This window comes from Ostrea edulis, chromosome 8, assembly GCF_947568905.1.
Source record: "Ostrea edulis chromosome 8, xbOstEdul1.1, whole genome shotgun sequence".
Lineage (NCBI taxonomy): Eukaryota > Metazoa > Mollusca > Bivalvia > Ostreida > Ostreidae > Ostrea > Ostrea edulis.
The window spans coordinates 11,048,877-11,064,935 of NC_079171.1; the positions used below are offsets into that span (position 1 = coordinate 11,048,877).

Sequence of the window (16,059 nt, forward strand, 5' to 3'; positions counted from 1 at the left end):
GATGAACAAACTTAAAATTATCCTCATTTCCCGATGGTCTTAGAGGATGTGGATGAAGGAAACCCTGAGTAGGAGGATTACAATCCTGAGGAGGAGGAGGAGGAGGAGCTTCATTGAGCTGCAAGTAGGATCCACTTGTTCGAGGGTAGGGATTACTTCTTCCATGAGCAATTCGCTCATGTCTCCTCATATTATCATGCCTGGTAAATGTGCGCTAGCAAACAGAACACGATGTTGAGCGTATGACTATCCTATACGAAATTAATATGTGATCTTACTTTGCTCTGTTATATACAAAATTCGGCACATGTTCAAATCCAGAACTTGAATATTTCTCTAGATATTATTGCCCTTAAAAATCGATGAAGCTCCACCTCTGCTTCGTTTCAGACATAATGCAATTTGGTCTAACTTTTAATTCGGCACACTTGTTCGTCTTCTATACTATAGAAATTAGCGACATCGAACCAGTGGTGACATCCAGCAAATACTAGTATAGTGCCATCGACATCCATCCAGAATTTGTGGGTTGCCATTAATCTATGAACTGGAATGCATCATCTACCAATTCTGAAATAACTAGGGTCTATAATGTTAGATATAAACTATCATGGAGACATTCTTCGTACACAAACTGTAGCTTTGTACGAGAATAGTCTACTATTTGCAGTTTTATGCATAGATAAAAGCGTTTACCATACGTTTGAACTGCACAAGAAAAGAATATATCAATACCCTAGCATTTGGAAGAGAAAACGTGTATTGGAAACCATTGATCTAAACTTTAATATATTTTATATATACTTAAACCTTATAGTCCATTAAATTAATGATTCTGCCACATAATTAGTACACACTGTGGAGTCTAGAAACCATACACTTCACTGTTAAAGGTATAACTTATTAAAGTACTACTTACAGTAACTCTACTGCAGTACTATTATACTAACTATTAAATATAACTAGCCATGAGCATTTCTGTAAATTATCAAGATTGTTTTAACACTTTTCACAAAGAAAATGAATTGTCCAAATGAAATACTTAACTCATGAATAACTTTGTTGTTTTGCGTCATAAGACTTAGTGTTAACTTAAAGTAAAATGTACTTATATCTCTGTGTAATATTTTATTATAGTAATGCTCAGTAAAACGTGTAATTTAAGATATAGTTCTAAAGTATGCTCATTGTAAAATATTAGGTTACGTATCCATACCTAATGCAGTCTTAAGATTACCCATGTACAGCTAACCCAAATAACAAAATGTTCTACATATCTTAAGACAAACCAGTAACCGCAATTACTGACAATAACTACTATTAGCCCATATACATAACTTTGATATGTATAATTACTTATTCCGTACACGTTCAGATAAATACTAAACTCGAAATAATTCCATTCCTTTAAATTAACAAAATACCCATAGCCATAACTGTAGACATTGACCATAAAAATAACTGTCTCCAAAGACACAGCAATCACCAATGCAAGGTGAAGAAAACGAACAGTGATCAATCTCATAACTCCTACAAGCAATACAAAATAGATAGTTGGGCAAACACGGACCCCTGGACACACCAGAGGTGGGATCAGGTGCCTAGGAGGAGTAAGCATCCACTGCTAAAAAGACTGTAGCATTGTAACGATCTGTATCTCATGACACAGCAATCACCAATCCACTGCTAAAAAGACTGTAGCATTGTAACTATCTGTATCTCAGGACACAACAATCACCAATCCACTGCTAAAAAGACTGTAGCATTGTAACGATCGGTATCTCAGGACACCGCAATCACCAATCCACAGCTAAAAAGACTGTAGCATTGTAACTATATGTATCTCAGGACACAGCAATCACCAATCCACAGCTAAAAAGACTGTAACATTGTAACGATCTGTATCTCAGGACACTGCAATCACCAATCCACAGCTAAGAAGACTGTAGCATTGGAATGAACTGTGTCATGTACAAAGCCCCTAGTCTCTGCAGGATAATAACTATCAACGAGGAGTTTCATTTCCTATGTAAAGCCCTGTGTCTCTACGAGAGGTTTAACAATTGAATTGCAAGAACTCTTATAATTGCATCTTGGTTGTCAATCTCTGTAAAGTCATGTGTCTCTACTAGAGGTGTAGCAACCCTGTAATCAACTTTATAGAATGTCGTTGGTTCTAGAGTGTCAAGACACCAAGGTACATTCCAGCACTTGTTCTCAATAGGTAAGCCTGTGCTGTATTTGTTGTGTGTATATGGCACAAGACACAAAGGATGTGTGCAGGACCAAGTGTAAATGCCCATAGACGTTGCTGTTGTCTCATTGAGCTGTGGCACTGGGATGACTTCACCATCGTGAACCATCCTCTCAATAGTTTCAATGCAAAGTTTAATTACCGGAGGCATAGCCATTACGGCCATTTCCCCAGCAAACTCTGACATTTTTTCGCGGTGGTCATCATCGTCATCACTATGTCCTGTCCCAGTAACTGGAGATGCAGCCAAAATGGCCGGTGTCTTATTCAGATGTGACATAGACAGGACCTTATTATCTCTATCCACTCCCTTAATAGTTTCAATGCAAAACTTTGTTGCCGGAGGGATAGTCGTTACGACCATCTCCCTAGCTGACTCTGACATTTTCTCACGGGGATCTTCATCGCCATCACTGGGTCCTGCACCAGTTTTCACATTGTTTTTAAACAAGGCACCCCTTTTTGGATCTGATGAAAACGGTGCTGAAATTTCTAATTTTTCTGTTGCACCTACTCATCATTTAGACTGTTGCATTTGAACAGCTTGATCGATTAGTTTTTAAGGGATTTCTTTGATTGGATGTACTAGATTTAATCCAGCCTGTACATCTGGCACCTGTGCATACAAACGCAATTCAATTTTATCTATTCTTTTCTCTAGGTCATTGAATCTGTTGTTGCATTTTTGTTCTAGCATGTCTACCACGATTAATAGTTTTTTGTCTACTGGTGACTCCTCTGACAAAGGTTCGGGTGGTATGTTTTTGTCTGAGGCATTTGTGGTGTTGGTGTCCTTCTCATATGCACATACATTTTGGTATTAACTTTGTAAATGTTGTCTGAAACAATAAACACAGCTTGTATCAGGAAACAAACGTACTGTTATGAAACAGCTTTATCTATTAACAAAATCACTGTTACAGATTATCAAAGACAATATTAGTATGGAAATACTTTTCAGGTAAAATGATCCGGAGACTGTATCTACAATATATTGATGTTTTGCATATTCAAAATTATCAGCTTGCAGAAAGTCAGACTTTAACTACTTCGTATGTTTTAATTGTTCTAGTTGGAAAAAAACCCCGATATTTGACTGCTTGGGTAATAAAATACTTTCCCAAACTTTAATTCTACATGTTGAAAATATTACGTTTCGATTGATAGGTAGATAATGACTGAGTACTAACTCGTGTATTGGTACACACTAAATGACTATGGAGCGCCAAATTAACATAAACTCAAATAATAAATTCAATTATTTGAAGATAGCATCAATTCATTTGATGCGCGCAAAAATTTAATTAAAGATCTCTTTAAATAATTAATGCTATCTTTAATTCTGAATTATTGCGCGCATTAATTGAATTAATGATCTCTTCAAATGAATTAATGATATCAACAACTGAATTGATGCGCGCTACAATTCAATTGTAGAGAGCAATAATTGATATAATGCGCGCATTAAATCAATTGATGAGAGCAATAATTGAATTGATGCGCGCATTAAACTTGTAAAACTTTATCTAGGAAATAAGGAAAGCGATAAATGTATCAACGAAATGTCTTTGAATGAAACATATGGGAGCGAAACGTCTGGGGGCGAATCGTCTCTTGAGGCGAATCACCCTAGGGCGAAACTAAACTGGTTCCCCGCTGATTGGTGCTACACAGAATACCTGAGAGAATCGAGGTCAACAGGGTACCAGTTGAGGGCGAAACATCATTAGGAGCGAAACGTCTCGCACTCAGAAATGGGGCATTATAGGTTATACAAACATTTCTTATTTTTATCTATTGATAATTCATTCCGGTATCTTTTTACATAATATTACGAAAAAATATGTGCATTCACTTTTGTTTTTGCGTAAAGGGCGCTTTTCAATTACACTACTAATTTTAACAATTTGGATCGGGATCGGAGTCGACATTCTGAAAATCAGTGAGATCTGAGAGGGCCCAATTGCCCAACGAAACATTCTGTCCTAAAGCAGGACATATTAAAGGTAAATTTACAGCTTAAATTCGTATAGTAATACTCCACATTGTTTCTTTGCGTGATAGATCACAACTAGTACAACTAGTATGTTAACTGAAGAAGAATTTACATGTCAAAACACGTGGTAAGACGCCTAAAAAGTGAAAGTATGTTTGGAAGTGAAAGTACTTGAATATACATGGGTAATGTAAATGTGTATATTCGGCGTGACCATTGGACTGAGCGAAACATGCAATGGTCATTGCTGTGTCCCAAGTGATAATCACAATTCAGTTAAGTACGGTAATTTATAATTCATTTAAAAACAAGCATTTTAAAAGTATTGCATTATAAATAGGCTATACATGTCCCCTAATAATAATCTAATGATTGTAAAGTTTTATTAAAATATTCGAGGTAATACAAAGTTAAAAAACTGGAGACCAACACCCTGGGGTTAAAATTTCGGTGAATTTTCACTAATGGATACCACTTGGTATTCAATAGGGTCTGCATCCAAAGTAAAAACTTATTTTTAAAGATAAAAAACAGATAACCAACACATCATGGGAATGTGATTTCAAATTTATTTGGTTGACCGGTTTTGACCTTAGACGGTCGTCATCAGAACAAGTAAAACGCTGAGGTGCAAATTTCGGCTAATGTTACATGTACATCAGATAAAAATAGATTCTGGAGTGACGTTGCTATAAACAAAGAAACAATGGTGGATGACAACAAACATGTACTAAATCAAATGTTTTAGAATATAGACTTGACTCACAGCCTACAGAAACAGATTTGATGTATATTTTCGTTGATATGTTCCTCTTGTGATTAATTAGCTAAAAATGCTAATTAATGAGAAGTATTTTTATTGCGATTGGCTGTCCTCTGTTGTGCGTTAACAATTGAACATTATTAAGTTCTTCTTGATAACTGCTATTCCAATTCTTTTCAAATTTGGTATGAAGCATCTTTGGAACAAGGGGGACATAAATTGTAAATTTCAGGAACCCTGGGCCTTAGGGGTGGGGCAAAAACTGGCCAAAATGGACCAATTTTCAAAAATCTAGAATTGCACATGTGTAAGAAAAACTAAATGTATATTAGTGATGTAGAGCAGGAAGGCCTGTACCTAAATTGTAAATTTCATGATCCCAGGGGCACAGATTTCGATTCCAGGGCGGACCAAATTTAGTATATAGTGTGTATGTGTAAAACACTTGAATAGCATCTTCTTTAGTGTTATTGATACTAAATTGAAAGTAAATAGATATTTAAGAAAGAGAAGGTAGTCCTTTATCAAGATTGTAAATTTGATGATCCCAGGGGTAGGGGTTTTGGTATTAGGGTGGGACCAAAATAGTCAGTTATTAAATGTGTGAACAATAGAATTTTTTTTATCTTTTTCTTGATTACTACCATTCCAATTCTTTTCAAATTTGGTATGAAGGATCTTACCAAAATTGTAGATTTCCTGATCCCCAGGCAAGGGGTTTTGACCCCAGGGCGGGCCTAAACTTAGTATATGGTGTTTATGTGTAAAACATTTAATTAACATCTTTAGTATTATTGATATTAAATTGAAACTAACTAGATATTTAGAAGAAGTAGTTAGTCTTTTATCAGAATTGTAAATTGCATGATGCTAGGGGTAAGTGTTTGGTTTCAGGGTGATGTCACAATTATTTTAATGATTTGAAGGACTTATTTAATTTTTGCTGATACTGTATAAAATCTAAATTCATACCAAGGAAGAGCAGAAAAGAATGTACAGTCAACTTTCTAAAAACTGCCCCTTTTCTTCTTTTGAATTTTTGACATTATAACAAATTTGGTGATGAATTGAATTTCCACCATCTTGGGGAGAAAGAGTTTCTATTTTTGTATATGTAAGAGTTATCTTTCCTTAACGTACAGACTTAAAGGGAACGTAGGGTATAAAAAAATATTTTCACATTTCAAATACTAAATATTTAGTAATTAAGTCCACTGGTTATTTCCATTTGATTGTAATCTGTTGTGTAGAAATCGGCTATTAAATATAGCTACACATCATCTGCTGGAGGCTGCCATTTTGCAAGATAAAGTTATTGCTCTTTAAGATATTTCCCACAATCCTATCTGCTTATGACGTATACCGGGCAATTGCCACTCAGTGAAAGCAGCTGATCCTGTCTGACTGCAAATGATATCAATATGAGCCTGATTATAATGAAGAGGAATTATTGGCAGCTTCAAATGAAAACACCAGTGAATTGGGATGGATTGATGAAAACGACGCTCTTAATTCTTAAACTTTTAATTTTGTATTCTTTATACAGTTCATTATCTTCACTTCTTCATTCTTCACTTGAACATTCCTTAGCACATATGATGGATAATGACTGGGCAATTCTATCTGTATATGTTGCACAAAGTTGATCTATTCTTCAATATGGATTGAGAGTGGGATATTTTTGTCACTATTCATGTCTTCATTGAGCTGAAAATATAAAAATGAAATCAAACCATTACTTTATAACTTAAGTAATGAATTTTCCTGAAAGTGCATGTACATGTATTTCACACAACAAAGAATTTATTTTTCATAGTAGTTTTCTCTCTTTCTGATTTATTAGTACATCTGTTTACAAGAGAATCTTGCAATGTGAACATGTATACAGCACAAATCAGTTGATTATCACCACACTCCTGCAGTAATTGCCACGTAAATGTCAAGACTTGAAAGATTAACTGCACAGGGGGAATTGAAATGACCTTGGTTGTAAAACTTTGTTAATCATTTAATAGAGAAATGCATCAAATTACCCGTTTCCTTAGATGCTGATAGTCCAGGTTGGTCAATAGGTTCTGCATATGAGTTTTTCATTGGTTTCCAAAAGAAAATGGAATTTAGCTGAAAAATGAAAAATACTCATAATGACTAATTAATTATTTATACTATACTTCATATATACTATATTCATTTGTTGACTTGTACATTTTCAATTTCTTTAAAAAACAATAGTATAGGGCCTAATACAAAATGTGCTAGTGCTGGGATGATTTTTGAAAGTATTACATGAATCCTGCTTTTCCTCATCTTTTTGAGCTATTTTCTCTTATTTCCTTAGGCTTGCTGCCATCAAATATTTTAGTTACTGCATCTTCTTTTTAATAGGTCTTGGTGTGTATCTCAATATCTTAACTTAATTATATATTATTTTAACTTTGAATATTTCATATTTAGCTTGTACAAAATGTTCACTGGATAAGGATATTAAAATAAACTGAATTAGATTAGATTAGAAAATTATTGTATAAGTAAAAGTTTGTTGTAAATAAACTCTGGTTATTTACACATTAAGAATTATTAGTATTTACCAAGTAAAAAGCAAATATAATTTATACTTACCCTGATATCCTCTTTCAAAGAATCTTTCTCAAAATGCCGTTCAAAACAAAATATTCATTCCAAGGTTATGTATCCAAATTATTGCACAATGCTCATAGTTTTGGGGGGAGATCAGGGATGCTAAAAGGTAGATACATGTATTCCCTTTCCTTTGACCACAGTGCAAAATTTCGATTGAACTTCCGACATTTAAATTATAGATACTCTGTAACCCATTTAGTGCTAAAGGCACAGCAGTTGTAATGAATTGCCGCATACACGTCATCAGCCGCCATGATAAGAGATTCTCCCATTCAGCTCAGTTTTCAGTGTAAATGACAGATTAAATATTGTTATCAACAGCAATTATTTTTTCTATGCTTGATTTTGTTGTCTGCATGGTACCAGTTTTCACATATCAAATTTTGATTTTTGACCCTACGTTCCCTTTAATGTAAAAATATCTAGTAATTTTTGTTCCAGATTTTCCAACATGATTAAAATAGTTTTACAGTGATTTTTTCCTACCCATTGGTACTGGTACCGGTACCCATTCAATTGGGAAAAATAGTGTCAAAATCGAACAAAATTGGGAATTTTCTACCACTGTATCGGCAAAGTAAGCACGTAAGTAAGTAATTTATTTCCAATTTTGGGCCCAGAGGGCATACAAAGAATACAAAGTTCATATACATAAATCATAAAAGAGTGATTATCCAAAAGATAGATGAAAAATAAAATTTACAAGTTCATGATAATTAAATCAACTTTTCTTAGTAATGAACAGCTATATATGTAATTGGCAATTTTTTTCAATAATACTGTCACATTCGTTGCTCATAAGCCAGATAAAGTTTTGTCTATTACACAGGTTTATAAAATTCTTGCACAAAATGTTCATGGACTCTATGAATGGTTTTCTTAAGTGTTGGTATGCTATGCAGTCAAATACAAAATGGAATTCATCTTCTACACAGTCAGACTTGCAGACAATACATATTCTCTCATTTACATGTGTTTGTGTGTAACGTCCAGTTTCGATAGCCAAAGAATGAGAACTGATTCTGAAATTTGTGAAACATTTCAAAACATGAGGATTACGAACTACTGAAAAATATTTATCTCTACAGAATCTTGTTTTGAATAGTGCATAGGTTCGTAATTTACCAAATTGTTTGTCTGCATTGTCTGAGAGTGTATTACACCACTGATATTTAAATCTTTCATACAACTTACTAGCAACTGAACAATTGAAACAATATTTTTATCATGTATAGGACATTGTATATCCAACTTATTCAAAATATAATGAATGCTACTGATCCAGCTGCTTTCGTTATTATCGTATAATACATTGTTTTCAAGTACAGCATTTCTTAATAAGGAATTTACTTCGGAATTTAAAATTCTTTGTAAATATTTAAAACAGCTTTTTATGACTTCAATATACATTGGGAATCGACCAAGTTCACCAACAGTAGCTTGATTTGAGGCTTTTTTTATGTACACCACAAATATATTTCAAAAATTTAATGTGCATTTTTTCGCAGTACATTTTGTTAAAGAAGTTTTCCATACAATAATTGGGGCGTTTTGCAGAACATGTATCTGTATTTATTGTGCCCCAGATTTCACACGCATATAGCAGTACAGGTTTTACAGTATGATCATATAAGTGTATCAGGGTATGTATTTTAGGTTTAATATTTCCAAAACATTTGACTAATTTAAAATATGCTTTTAAGGCTCTTTTGTAGAGATCAAACTGGCAATTTGTGAATGAGCCTGATGAGGAGAAAACAGTTCCTAGATATTTATATGATGACACTTATTCAATAATTTGATTTTTATAGAAAAAAATTTCGGCTGATTTTTTACCATTTTTGCAAAATATGATAATTTTTGTCTTCTTGAGATTGACAGACAGGCAATATTTTTCACAGTAGCTTCAAGCTTATTTATACATTGCTGAAGTCCTCTTTCAGATTTAGAAATTAATACTAAATCATCAGCATACAATAGACAATTTAGGGAAATGTCACCTAATTTAACCGGATCATCATTATCATTAAATTAAATTATCATTAAATAAAGATGATTTCAACTAAAAGAAAAGAAAAAAAGAGTTCTACAAAACAAGAGGTAGTAAATTGGGAATTTTTAGTCTCAAAATTGGGGAAAATTTATGGTTTTTGGCATTGGGAATGGTACCGTTTATCGGTACCAGTTATATAAGGAAAATAATCGCTGGTTTTATCAATAATAAGGCGGCTTCATTTCAAAACAATACACATACAAGACACATATATACACAGTATGTTCAAAATTATTTATAAACTATGTCCAGTGTCGGAATTTAACGCATGGCGAGGCTATTTCCTGGCAGGTGAACCGTCATTAAATGGATAAAGATTAACAAATATTTCATTCTTTGCAGCCAAAATATCACCCACTGTCCTCCTTTTTATGGAGTTTTCCCTGGGGCATAAAACAATAGAATAATTGATGACTTCCTGTTGTGTACATTTCGGATGGTTTCCGCATGTGGTATGTAATAATTTACTTATTTTCTTTGAAACTCAACAAAAACCTCTTTCGTGGCGAAGCCATATAGCTAAACTGAAATATTTTGCTGTGATGCAAATACATGAAGACTACAGTTCCCATTGAGCAATTATCTTGTTTATTTATTATTGGGGTCCGTCTGCCTAGGAGTATGCAGGAGATCGACAAGGACCAATTTTCCGCATCCATGGCGGTTTATCGAGATAATTAACACTTTCAAATATACTTTTGTAATAAAAACACCTTGGCAAATGGTGAAAGCAAATTTGGCATTTTAACGAGAAATATTTAAGTAATAGGAAAAATGTTCCTGGAAAAATGCGGCTTTATAATGAAAATGGGGATGAATTGAGTGGCGATAATTCGAGAATTAACTGTACAAACAAACAGGGTTGGGCGATTAAAACCACCCTTGTTTTTAACAAGTTTTAATCTTCCTGGTCAATATATACTCCTTAAGTGGTCAATACTGGTCAATTGTGATCTAAACTGTCCATTTTCCTATTTTTGTACATTTCTTGCAGAGTTAAAGATAAATTAAGTCTTTTCATCATATGGATCAATTATTGATTAATAATTTTCATTAGTTTCATAATTTTAATACATTTGGTTTGCTGAAACTGAACGAAATATCTTCAGTATTAGAGGGTTACAGATAACATAGCTTGACAATTGGAAACAGACCTGTTTATACATGTACCTGGACAGATTAAGAATAAAAGGTAGCTGGACATTACCTGAGCACAGGAAGCAGAGTTGACAGGTGTTAGTTAGCATAGGTTGGGACCAGAGATGACCAGTGTGCCTGTTATTGTTATGAAAACATTACCAACCCACCCCCTCAAATATTCATATTTAACAATTGAAATGAAGATTGGACACATTAGGTAGTTCTTGTTAAACTAAGGAATTTGAACAGAAACCTTTACATCTTCCCCAATTGAACAGAGTCACTTACATTATATTAGTTATTTGATATTATGACTCAAGTATATTATAAACTAATAATACATGTTATGAATTACAGTATTTACCATAATCAAGATAATGGCCATATCAATGTCGACATATCAAGCCCAAGCTGCAACTGATTTGCGTGCATCTTTCACCTGTACCGAGGTGATAAACAACTAAAAGTCTAGCGGATAAAAATAGCTCTACGTCACTTGTATGACGACGTAATCTAGGTAAGCAAAGGATTTCCCCACGTGATACGATTTTTGTTAATGTATTGACAAATGATTTTTACTAAAAATATGCGACGCTTGAAAGAATTTTACTTTTATATGAATATGCTGTTATTACTTGTTATTTTACTCGGGACACCTTAACCCCGCTGTGTCGTTTTTAAGGCCATGCATCTCTGAGGACCCGTGGTAATGCTATTGATACTAAATTCTACATTTAAAATATAGCCAATAACACAGACTATAATGACCAAATAATTTTCAATCGACCAGTATTGACCGGTTTTAACCAGTATTGACCACTGTCCCGGTCAATACTCATATTGACCCCTTTTTTGTCAACCCTAACAAAAAATGGTGAATTTCACAACCCAGGGTTTTGACTCTTTTATGAATTGGGGCAAGAAATTCATTTTAGAAATGATATCTTATGCTGCACATTCTATCTTGTTGCAATACTCAAACAGTCTGTTTATTCGTATAGTGCCAGGGCCCAGCTAAAAGTTGACCAAAAAATAATAGGCATTTTTCCGAATCCTTTTCTGCATATCTTGGGGAAGTATACGGAATTTCGGGATGAACTTTGGTAGTAATGTAGATTAAAGATGTACGGATATAATAGAATACAAAGTAGAATTTTATATCAATTAATTTATTGTTTTTACATTGGCTAACTTGGATCCCCTATATTTAGAGTTCTAATACCTTTACTCTATATATAGTGAATTTGACCCCAAGCAATACAATTGTCTGCGGTCCAGATTAGTGATGTTGAATACACATATTATAATATGTAAAGCCTTTCATCAGTGTATGCACTTTTGGGGGCAGTGAAGTTTTCAGAACACAATCTTGTTATATGCTGTTGTTGAACTTTAGAATTTAGCTTAGATATTCAGAACAGGAATTTTTTTTCTTAGATTTCATAGCCCTTGGGAGTAGTAATACTTAATAGTTCACTAGTACTCAGGTGACCGATAAGGCCTGTAGGCCTCGATTTTGTTGTCTTAAGTGGCCAGTCGGCCATCAACTTAAAGATTTATTGCTATCTTGCTAATCTTAGTGGCCATATTAATTATTTTGATAACACATTAAATGTTTTAAAAACTAACTTTTAAAATAAATTAATTATGAAGTTTTAAAGTTTCTTGTTTAAAGTTTCGGGATCCTGGTTTTGGTTTCATCTTCTCTGCAATTGTAGGAGATGCCTTAATTACTATCCACGCAGTACATGGACATCGTTTCCTTATTTTCAGATCGAAACCGTTAATACAATTTCAACCACAAATCTTTGAATGCTTATTATTCATCTTCCTTCACCGAACCCTTGCGCTGCAGTTAAGAATCATCATGTTCCCTTTTCTGTGTGTCAGCAGCCCTTAGTTTACGGTTAATGTTACCAAAAAAGTTTGCATTTTTTTCCACGACTAAGTGCTTCAGGTTGTTGTTGTTGTTGGTTCCTTTTTATGTTCGTGCAGAATTACGGGTATAGTGTTCACACTATAGTGGGCCCCCTTCCAGGTATCTGACTAGCTGCACGAATGGCAGATCTCACCTAAGATAAACAGGTTTTCAGGTAAACAGAAGATGTTATAACCAAATACTTTTGTCAGACTCTTTCGTGATTCAGACTATGTACAAATATTACCTCATACTTTTCGGAAGGTCGGTGGTCTCTTCCCAGGTACATTGTACCTGGGTTCTCTCTTCCACCAATAAAAACTGGGCACCACCAGAGAACTGAAAAATTGTTGAGTGTGGCGGAAAACATCAATCAATCAATCAGGCCACAATTAAAATATTGTTTGTTTGCTGTTTCCGACTCATGAGTAAATAGTGATGAAACGATTGTCGCCGATGATCGATTTTCGGTCGTTCAGATACCTACGATGCTACTAATCGATTACAAAATATAAGTCACCTTACAGAAAAAAGGTACATTTTAGGTACCTTTGTTGGGTACGCTTTTGGGTACATTTTGGATACATTACAGGTACAATTTGGGTACACTACGGGTACACTTTAGGTACACCTAAAAGTACCCGGAGTGTACCCAAGAGGTACCTGGAATGTACCTAAAGTGTACCTAAAAGTATACTCTTTTTGGAACCGGACTTTGAAAATATTTCTAGCTGCAGACGGGTACTTTTTCGGGTACATTGTTCTTTCCCATGCAACTGTCGAAGTTAAAATTTTCCGGGGTACTTTTTGGGTACCTTATTATTTCCAACTTTCCAAGTATCAATTTTTAGGGTACCTTCTGGGTACAATATTTTTGGGTACACACTTTGGGTACGCTTCGGGTACACTAAAAAGTACCCGGAAAGTACACAAAAGGTACCCAGAATGTATCTAAAGGGTACCTAAAAGTCTACCCTTTTTGGAACCAGACTTTAAAAATATTTTTAGCTGGAGGCGGGTACTTTTTCGGGTACATTTTCTTTCCCGTACAACTTTTTAAGGTTTTAATTTTTGGGGTACCTTTTAGCTACAATTTTGTCAACATTGTTGTTCCCATTTTGGGGTACCTTTTGAGTACATTTCTTTGATACATTTTCAGGTACATTATTGATACAACCCAGGTACATTTTAGGTACTTTTCAGGTACAATCCAGGTACCATTTCAGAAACTTTTCTGGTACATTTTAGGTACAATTCTGCTACTATTTTAGGTACTATTTAGGTACATTAATGGTAAAATCCGGTTAACAATTTAGACAGTTTTTAGGTACAAACTGGGTACATTTTAGGTACTTTACGGGTACAATTTTAGGTACAAACCCGGTGCCATTTTAGGTACGTTTTGGGTACATTCCGGGTACAGCATAAGTACCATTTTAAGTACACTCTGGGTGCCATTTTAGACATTTTTCGGGTACCATTTATGGCATTTTCCAGACTTTGCTTGCCTCTCCTAAAGTATGCTTGACTAACACTTCAAATGTAATGGAGTTCTGCTAGTTTTCATGAATATTACCAACCATGTGTTCTGAAAAAATGAAGAATCTTAACATATGAGAAATTGCATTTAATTCATCTATAAAAAATTATGACAAAGCTTCTCTTCTTCGTAGTCCTATTTCTCCTGCAAATAAAAAAAAAAACCCATTTAATGAAATATAATAAAACCAAATCACAATACGAATGTAGTTTACTGCACTTTTCTTTGTCTTTAATTCAGTTGACTTGACGCTTTAAATTATCTTTATTTTACACCCGTTTCGTCTCTTTTAACTTTCTAAATTAAATATACTTATATATTATATTTTCTTGGATATTGTTCCTTTATTATTACTTCGATTAAAATCTAACAAATACATGTAAATATAAGTGCATAAATGAAAGAAATTTTAAAAAAACATTTTCATCATAAATGATTAACACATGCAATAAAATACCAAGATTGCAATGAAAATATTTTAACTTATCTAACTTTGCATTAAATGGTTGTGCTAGATAATCATTCTTAACAGCAACATCTTTTCATAGTCTGAACAGCAACAAGACATGAATGTGAACCATGGATGCCCCCAAACTTAACGGTTTTCAAGACAAGTAGGTCAAAATTCATGTCAAGGTCAGAAGATCAAATTTGGTACCATCAGAAAGCCTTAGTAGGTCAAACGGTCATTAATGAGGTACTTATATATACAGTTTGTATATATATATTAAAAAATATTTTCTTGTCACAAAGAATAAAAATGGCAAATATAAAATCCCTACCCATTTTAGTTGAAAAGTTATAACTAAGTTAAAGTTATATCAATATGCCACTTATATTTTATTACAGATCATAGGATACAAAATATTTTAACAGCAATATTACCTGTGCATTTTAAAAAGTTTCACAAAAATGTGCTGTTGATTCTCTGGATAAGTTTTTGCTCACTTTCCTTTGGGAGAACATTGATGACGTACATTCTAAAAAAAATAATAATGCAATTATTTTGTGGGCATGTTATATATCTATTTAAAATTAATAGAAACAGTTTGTATGATCTGTTCAAATTAAATCAGTGATTTGAAACTGATAGTGGAATTAGTCATCCCAATTTGACTTGCTGTCAGACAAATTTAAGACATATCAGGGTCATGAACTTCCCATCCACTATACATATAGACCTAGTAGTCTAATTGGACTTACCTAAAATGTGCATGAACTGAAGTGTCATTCAGAGTAAACTCATTTTGGAACTATGTAAAAATTGATCCAGGTCTGCATAGTGTAATTCTCAGAATGGCATATTAAAACCAGTCTGGTCAGTGGTCACACCATATAAATTCTGTATCCATCATGAATTATATTCTGAAAGAGAAATGAAATTGTAAATAATCAAAGGATACCAAAGACCTTGCTTCCAATAACCAAATTACAGGACAATAAATAAATATTTCTAATCACTGGTCACTTGTGCTATCAAATTAAAGTTTTACTTGTCAATTGATAACTCTTACTGTTCCTTCCGACCAATCTGATTAAAACCAGCTCCTCGATCCGCTCCTCGTATTGCGACAACATAAAAATAAAGGAGCGGATCGAGCTGATTTTAACATAATGCCGACGTTACTTAAGTTATTTCAGTTTGACCTGCTTTGTACATAATAAGAGTGGTTAAACTATGAAGTGTTACAAATGAAATAGCATTGCTGTGTCTAGCGAGTATATATCTAGTTGATGCAAATCGCGGGTTATCAA

General features: G+C 33.9%; 1 pseudogene; it reads left to right on the plus strand.

Annotated features, from left to right (window-relative positions):
- Positions 1–4,183: 4,183 nt before the first annotated feature.
- LOC125661078 (zinc finger protein 91-like) overlaps positions 4,184–16,059 on the plus strand; it is a 97,264-nt pseudogene continuing 85,388 nt past the window's right edge.